Source organism: Arachis ipaensis, chromosome B01 (assembly GCF_000816755.2).
Source record: "Arachis ipaensis cultivar K30076 chromosome B01, Araip1.1, whole genome shotgun sequence".
Classification (NCBI taxonomy): Eukaryota; Viridiplantae; Streptophyta; class Magnoliopsida; order Fabales; family Fabaceae; genus Arachis; species Arachis ipaensis.
The window spans coordinates 122262258-122268257 of NC_029785.2; the positions used below are offsets into that span (position 1 = coordinate 122262258).

Here is a 6000-nt window from a genome sequence, read left to right on the forward strand (position 1 = left end):
CAGTAATTTTAAATTGTTCAACAAGTAGTAGTAGTTGTGTTGTCAACTCTAAACAAGAGAAAACCTAAATTCAAGTTATGCTACAAGTAGTAGTAATAGTAGTTGTGTTTTTTTCAACTCTAAACAAGAGGAAACCTAAATTCAAGTTGTGCTACAAGTAGTAGTTTCAAGGAGTAGTGGTAGTGTTAGTAATAGTGTTGCAACTCTAAGCAAGAGAAAACCTAAATTCAAGTTGTGTTACAAGTAGTAGTCATAGTAATAGTACTAGTTGTGTTGTTGTCAACTATAAGAAAGACGAAGTAGTAGTTGTGTTATTGTCAACTCTAAGGAAGAGGAAACCTAAATTCAAGTTGTGCTCCAAGTTGTAGTTTGAAGTTGTACTACAAGTAGTAGTCTCAAGTTGTGTAGTAGTAGCAGTAGTGTTTTTGTCAACTTTAAGCAAGAAGAAACCTAAATTCAATTCTAAGGAAGAGGAAATCTAAATTCAACTCTAAGGAAGAGGAAACCTAAAAGGCGGTACAATCGTCGGTATTCTCCACAAATATTTCATATATTCTTCTCTCCCATTTTTCTTATATTTGTAGTTTGTATAATCATTAACGGTTTATGTTCTAACATATTTTGTCATAATGCCAAACAACAACAAAAAATAACACAGAAAAGTACTATACATTAACAACTCATACAAGCTCTATTTATAATACATCATCGATAGTCTAAGAAATAAAGTTAACAACAACATCGACTACAAAATACACTATAATACATCATCGATGGTGGGGATCCTGATAGTGGAGCTGATGCCCAGTCCCACAGGGGGAGGCTGTGTCTAGTGCTGAGGTCGGTTGGGCCGAGGCACTGCACGAGGGCGGGGTTGCTCAGTATGATCCTGAGCATGCTGCGGATGTGGTGGGAGCGGTGGGACATAGTAGCCCTCGGAATAAGGAACTGGGGCATACTGGTGCTTATGAGGATGAGGATGAGGCAGTGCAGCTGAGGTCAGTGTCACCTGAAGACAGGATGAGGTCAGCAAGATCCCGTAGTCTACTGACAGTCACGTCGCATATTGCGCACACGGTTTCGCCCCTGCCCCATATGACGAAGAAGCATCCGACGATATCTGTGGTAACTCGGCTAGCCTCGGATCATCGAGTACGTCTTGACCAAATAGGTGCTTAACCCGGCAAGCCCCCCGCCACCAATCCCAATACTCCTTGGTCGGCCTATAGTCAAAGGTGTGGTTAATGGAGATCCTGCGGCTCGGCTCAAAATGACTCGTCCAGCCAGCATACCACTGATCATGTTTGTCAGGCCACCATACATCATCGCCCCTACCCTGTGGTGGTAATGAACCTGTCAACGTTCACTGGGGGGCCAAGCATCGGTTGCTCGCCATATAAATTAAATAAAATAGTTATCAAAATGAGAAAAATGACGAGATTAAAATTGCCTTTGCCAAGTTGGTAACTATTGAACTTGAGGGACTAAGTAACCTCACAAGTTTCTGTGAAAACAGGAATTGTGAATTTTCGATGCCATTGTTGGAAAAACTAACTAATTCTGAGAGATTGCTCCAACATAAAAATATTCAAAGAAAAGCACATAAGAGCACTGAAGCTTCAAAGTGTAATTGCCAATGAAAGTTATGAGGAAGAGAACATGTATTGAGAAGATGACTTGAATGCCAACGTTCAAATGGTGCTTGTATATAAGGTATTATGTACTCTTCATTTATTAAGACAAATGCTCATCTTCTATATCTTAATGCTCTCTTCTTAATTGTGGGACTAAATTTCTATAGTGGTTCTCCAGATTTGGCTCGTATACCAATTTAGCCTCTAAGATTCCAATTGCACTATTCTGGTCCTCGAGATTGCACTTCGAGCTACATACTAGCCCTTCACACTAATTCCAGCGTGAGTCAGCAATTGGCTTGCTGATGTGGCACAGCCACTGCCACCTAGAATCAATATAACAGATAGATTATGTGGATAGTGTTTTTCAATTCCCCAATTTAGTTCCTTCCCCTTTTATAAACCCTAAAGCTTCTTCTGCTTCCTCTCATTCTGATTCCCTCCATCGACGTCTCGTTCTTTATCTCTTGTCTACATCAATAGTCATCATTCATGATAGGAACTGGGAGCCACGTTGCAAAAAGGAGTCCAGAAACTGGCATGCTATCTGGGCTAGGCTATGAGAAGTTTGAAGTTCATAGGCATCCTAACAATCATGTGATTGACTTGGAAAAAAGGCTATGTACTTGCCGGTTTTGGATATTAACAAGTTATATTCCCCAACCCAGTTCATCAAGTATTTCATGATTTGTTGCTTATTAATGTTGTCTTATACAATCTTGTATTTTTTTAATGTCTTGAAATGATAATTTGTAGGGATTCCATGTGTTCATGCTTGTGCTGCACTTGTCAAAGTGAACAAGCACCCGGAGGACTTTTGCCACAAATTGATCACCATGAAATCTTACAAAGAAACATACAAGTACCACATTAATCATGTACCTGGCCAACTTTTTTGGGAATAAAGTTAGTATTACAGGCCATTGGCACCACCAATCAAGAGAAAGACAAGGAAGCTTCAAACAAAGAGGAGGAAGGATGCCGATGAAAGCACCAGTTCTAACAAGAAATCTAAGCCAAGTTCAACAATGAAAAGACATCTAAGACAATTCACCTGTAAGTACTGTTTACAAAAAGGTCATACCAAGAGAGGGTGTGAAAAGAAGAGGACTTTTGATGCTACTCAAGCTGCTGCTGATGTTACTGCAACTGCAAAGGCTGCCGAAACTGCTAAAGATCCTAAGAATGCTATTGCTCATGCCACTGCAACTACTACTACTGTTGCTACCTCAGATGCCACTACTACTGCTATTACACCCATTGCTACTGCTGCTGTTATAGTTATTGCTATTAGTATAGCTACTGCTATAAATAATGTCCTTGCAACAAGTACTGCTGTTCCAACTAGTTACGCTTCAAAGATTGATCTGTCACAACTAAGTTGTTCTGAACCAGAAGACCAAAAGGTTTAATAATAATTTTTTACTAAATTTTTTTTATTAAATCTTCACTAATAACTCTCAAAAAGGTTTAAGGTCTTTCGTAGTGGTTTATGTGTTTAGGTTTTCCTTTTTTGTATGTCTTTGGTTTAGTTAACTGAAGCAAGTACTAAACCAGTCACAAGACCTGCAAAATTACTTCTTAGAAGAAGATCACCACCTCCAATACTCTCTACAATAGTGGATCTAAAGAAGGAAGCAAGTTTAGCCACTGCCTCACGCTTCACAAATTTCTTGAACTTTGTACCTACTCTTGGATTCAAGCACCCACAGAAAAAGTGAAACTTAAGACTAGGATATAGTTTTGTGACCTAGTACTATTCATCTTTTGTTTAAAAAACTGTGACAATGCTCACTATAAGCTACTTTATTCATGTTGTTAAAGTCTAGTCAAGTATGTCATATTACTTGCTTTTGTCAAATACTTATGACTATATTGTGTAAAAACTATGAATGTTCTGTGATATTTTGATTTTGATTAAGTAATACTATGGATGGTTTGAATCAACCTTGCTATTAATCATTAACTTGTATTGTCTATTCATTTTACATGACATCAGGAACGAACCCACATGCAACAAAGAGGGGGCATTTGTCCCCAAAGTTTTAAAAAAATACTAATACTTATATACATTTGTCTCTTATTATATTATGTTTGTCCTAAAATAAAATATAAATGATTTCTTTTGTGTTTTATGTTAAATTTTTTGTTGATTATACTGTGTGTGAAATTATCTTTTTATTATTTTACATAATATAATAAGTGATTGTGTGTATATTTTTAGTTTTTATCAATATGTATTAATAGTTCTAATTTAAAATTTTAAATATATCTAAACCAATTTGGGTTGATCTAATAAACAGCTTAGTCATTCACTTAAGTAAGTGTTGGGAGTTTGAATTCTGTCTCGTACGTGCAACAACTTATTGGCCAGACTCTTAAATAGAACTTAAATTAATGACGAATTAGCTCTTCACTTATTGGGTATTGTGGGAAGGCAATATATATACCTAAATTTTATTATATTTTTGTCCCCCAACTGTAAAATTTTTTTGAATCTGTCACTGCATGACATTACATTATATAAAAATAACATCAATAATAGAACCATGGAGTCCATAGAGCCACAACCACAATAGATAAAATAGACCCAAAACACTTTCATTCATTATATTATATTATGTTACATTGTCATGTTCTCAACTCTTTAACAATATCATTCCTACAAAAATAACAACTACCAAAAACCCAAAACCAAAAACTTGAATCATGAATTTCAGATTTCAAAGTTTGCATCCATTTTGCCAAACCGCCGTGCAAAGTTCATTTTTATTTCACCATCATCGTCTCCTAGAACAACTTTTTTAGTCAGCTCCTCTTGTACACAATCTGCCCAAACGAATAAGTCACACCATTTTTTTTCACTTGTCTGCAAATAACCCTCTACAAATTATGTGACAACCACAAAAAATTTAAATTACAAAGAAGTTACCTTCACTCATATTATAGTTGGGACAACCAAAAAAAAATTTGTTAGGATGTGTCTCTATCGCTGACCACCTAAGTACAGGGCGACAACCACAGCCGCAATACTCCGGAACCCGCCCATGCCTGCTTCGTGTCATGCTTCTTGTCCAGTTCTTCGTCGACGATGATCGATTTGAGCTTCTTGTAACGTGGCTCTCAGTTCCTATCATGGAGGATGACTATTAATGTAGACAAGAGATAAAGAACGAGACGTCGATTATAACGCCTCAAGTTTTTGAAAATTAAATAATGAGTTAGTTATGATTTATTATTTTATTTGAAAAAAATTATTTTTCTTAAAAGTAATTAAATTAAATTTGATGATACTTTAAGTTTAAAATCTATTAAAATTTTTAAATAATTTTTATTATAATGAGATATTTTTAAAAAATTATTATTATTATTATTATTATTATTATTATTATTATTATTATTATTATTATTATTATTATTATTATTATTATTATTATTATTATTCAAAGCCACTTTTCTTTTAACAACTAATAACACTTCATCATGAGCATCATTAACCACTTTCCTTTCACCTCATGCATCACCAAATGAATTTGAGGAAAAACAAAGAAAGAAAGGGACTGAGAGTGTGGGTGAAAGCAACCGTGACCTCCCATGAGTTTCTGACTCCAATTTTTTGTAATCCGTAACTCCAATAAAAAATTTAGTCCGGTAAAAGTGTTCGTATCTTTTTCTTCTACATGTTAGCGTTACTTTCATCCGGTAAAAGTTGATGGTGACGTAGTTCCTCTTCTTCTTGAATTCGGTCAATTGGAGTTCTAGGAGGCACAGACGATTCCTGACGTTTTCTTCTTCAACAGCTCAGTCAGAAAACTTCTTCGGAGATCCCGTTGGTTTGATTTTGTACGGAGGTAGTGTTTGGTAATTTTATAATAATTAATTGTGAATTTGATAAGTGAATGTTGGTTTGATTGATTATTGTTTTAGTTTGAATGTGTTTATGTTGAATTATTGTTGTTGCTTGTGATTTGTTAGTTTGGCTATGAGGAATAGCTCAGTTGTGATTATTTTAATGGTTTTGGATTGTTGTGATGTGATATTTTGAGGAAATTGAAGAGATATGGTGGTTGAAAGATTAAATTAAAAGTTAAAAAAAATCGGTAACCGAAAAACTCAAAAACGGAATAAAACATAAGTAATATTTTGAAAGAAAAGGGCTAAGGGTTTCGGTTTTGTATAAGAGGAAGATTAGTATTTAAACTTTATTTTTTAAAGGTAACATTGTATTTGTATATAAAAATCGAGGTACAATTTGTAATTATATAAGTTTTCGGGTATTTTGGGTAATAAATAAAGTACGGAGGTAAAAATTGGTATTTTATAAAAGTTCAGGGTTCAGGGTATACATATAAAAACAAGTGAGAGT

At 35.0% G+C, this 6000-nt stretch overlaps 2 long non-coding RNA genes across 3 annotated transcripts in view; one reads left to right on the forward strand and one right to left on the reverse strand.

Annotated features, from left to right (window-relative positions):
- The window catches only part of LOC110262571, a 25257-nt gene continuing 19282 nt past the window's right edge, over window positions 26-6000 (forward strand). Inside the window, exon 1 of the long non-coding RNA XR_002347356.1 lies at window positions 26-98. This is a non-coding gene — a long non-coding RNA (uncharacterized LOC110262571). The remainder of the gene's footprint in view (window positions 99-6000) is intronic.
- LOC107635313 overlaps window positions 289-6000 on the reverse strand; it is a 31535-nt gene continuing 25823 nt past the window's right edge. For both annotated transcript variants that reach the window (XR_002347331.1, XR_002347324.1), the window contains one exon: window positions 289-394. This is a non-coding gene — a long non-coding RNA (uncharacterized LOC107635313). The remainder of the gene's footprint in view (window positions 395-6000) is intronic.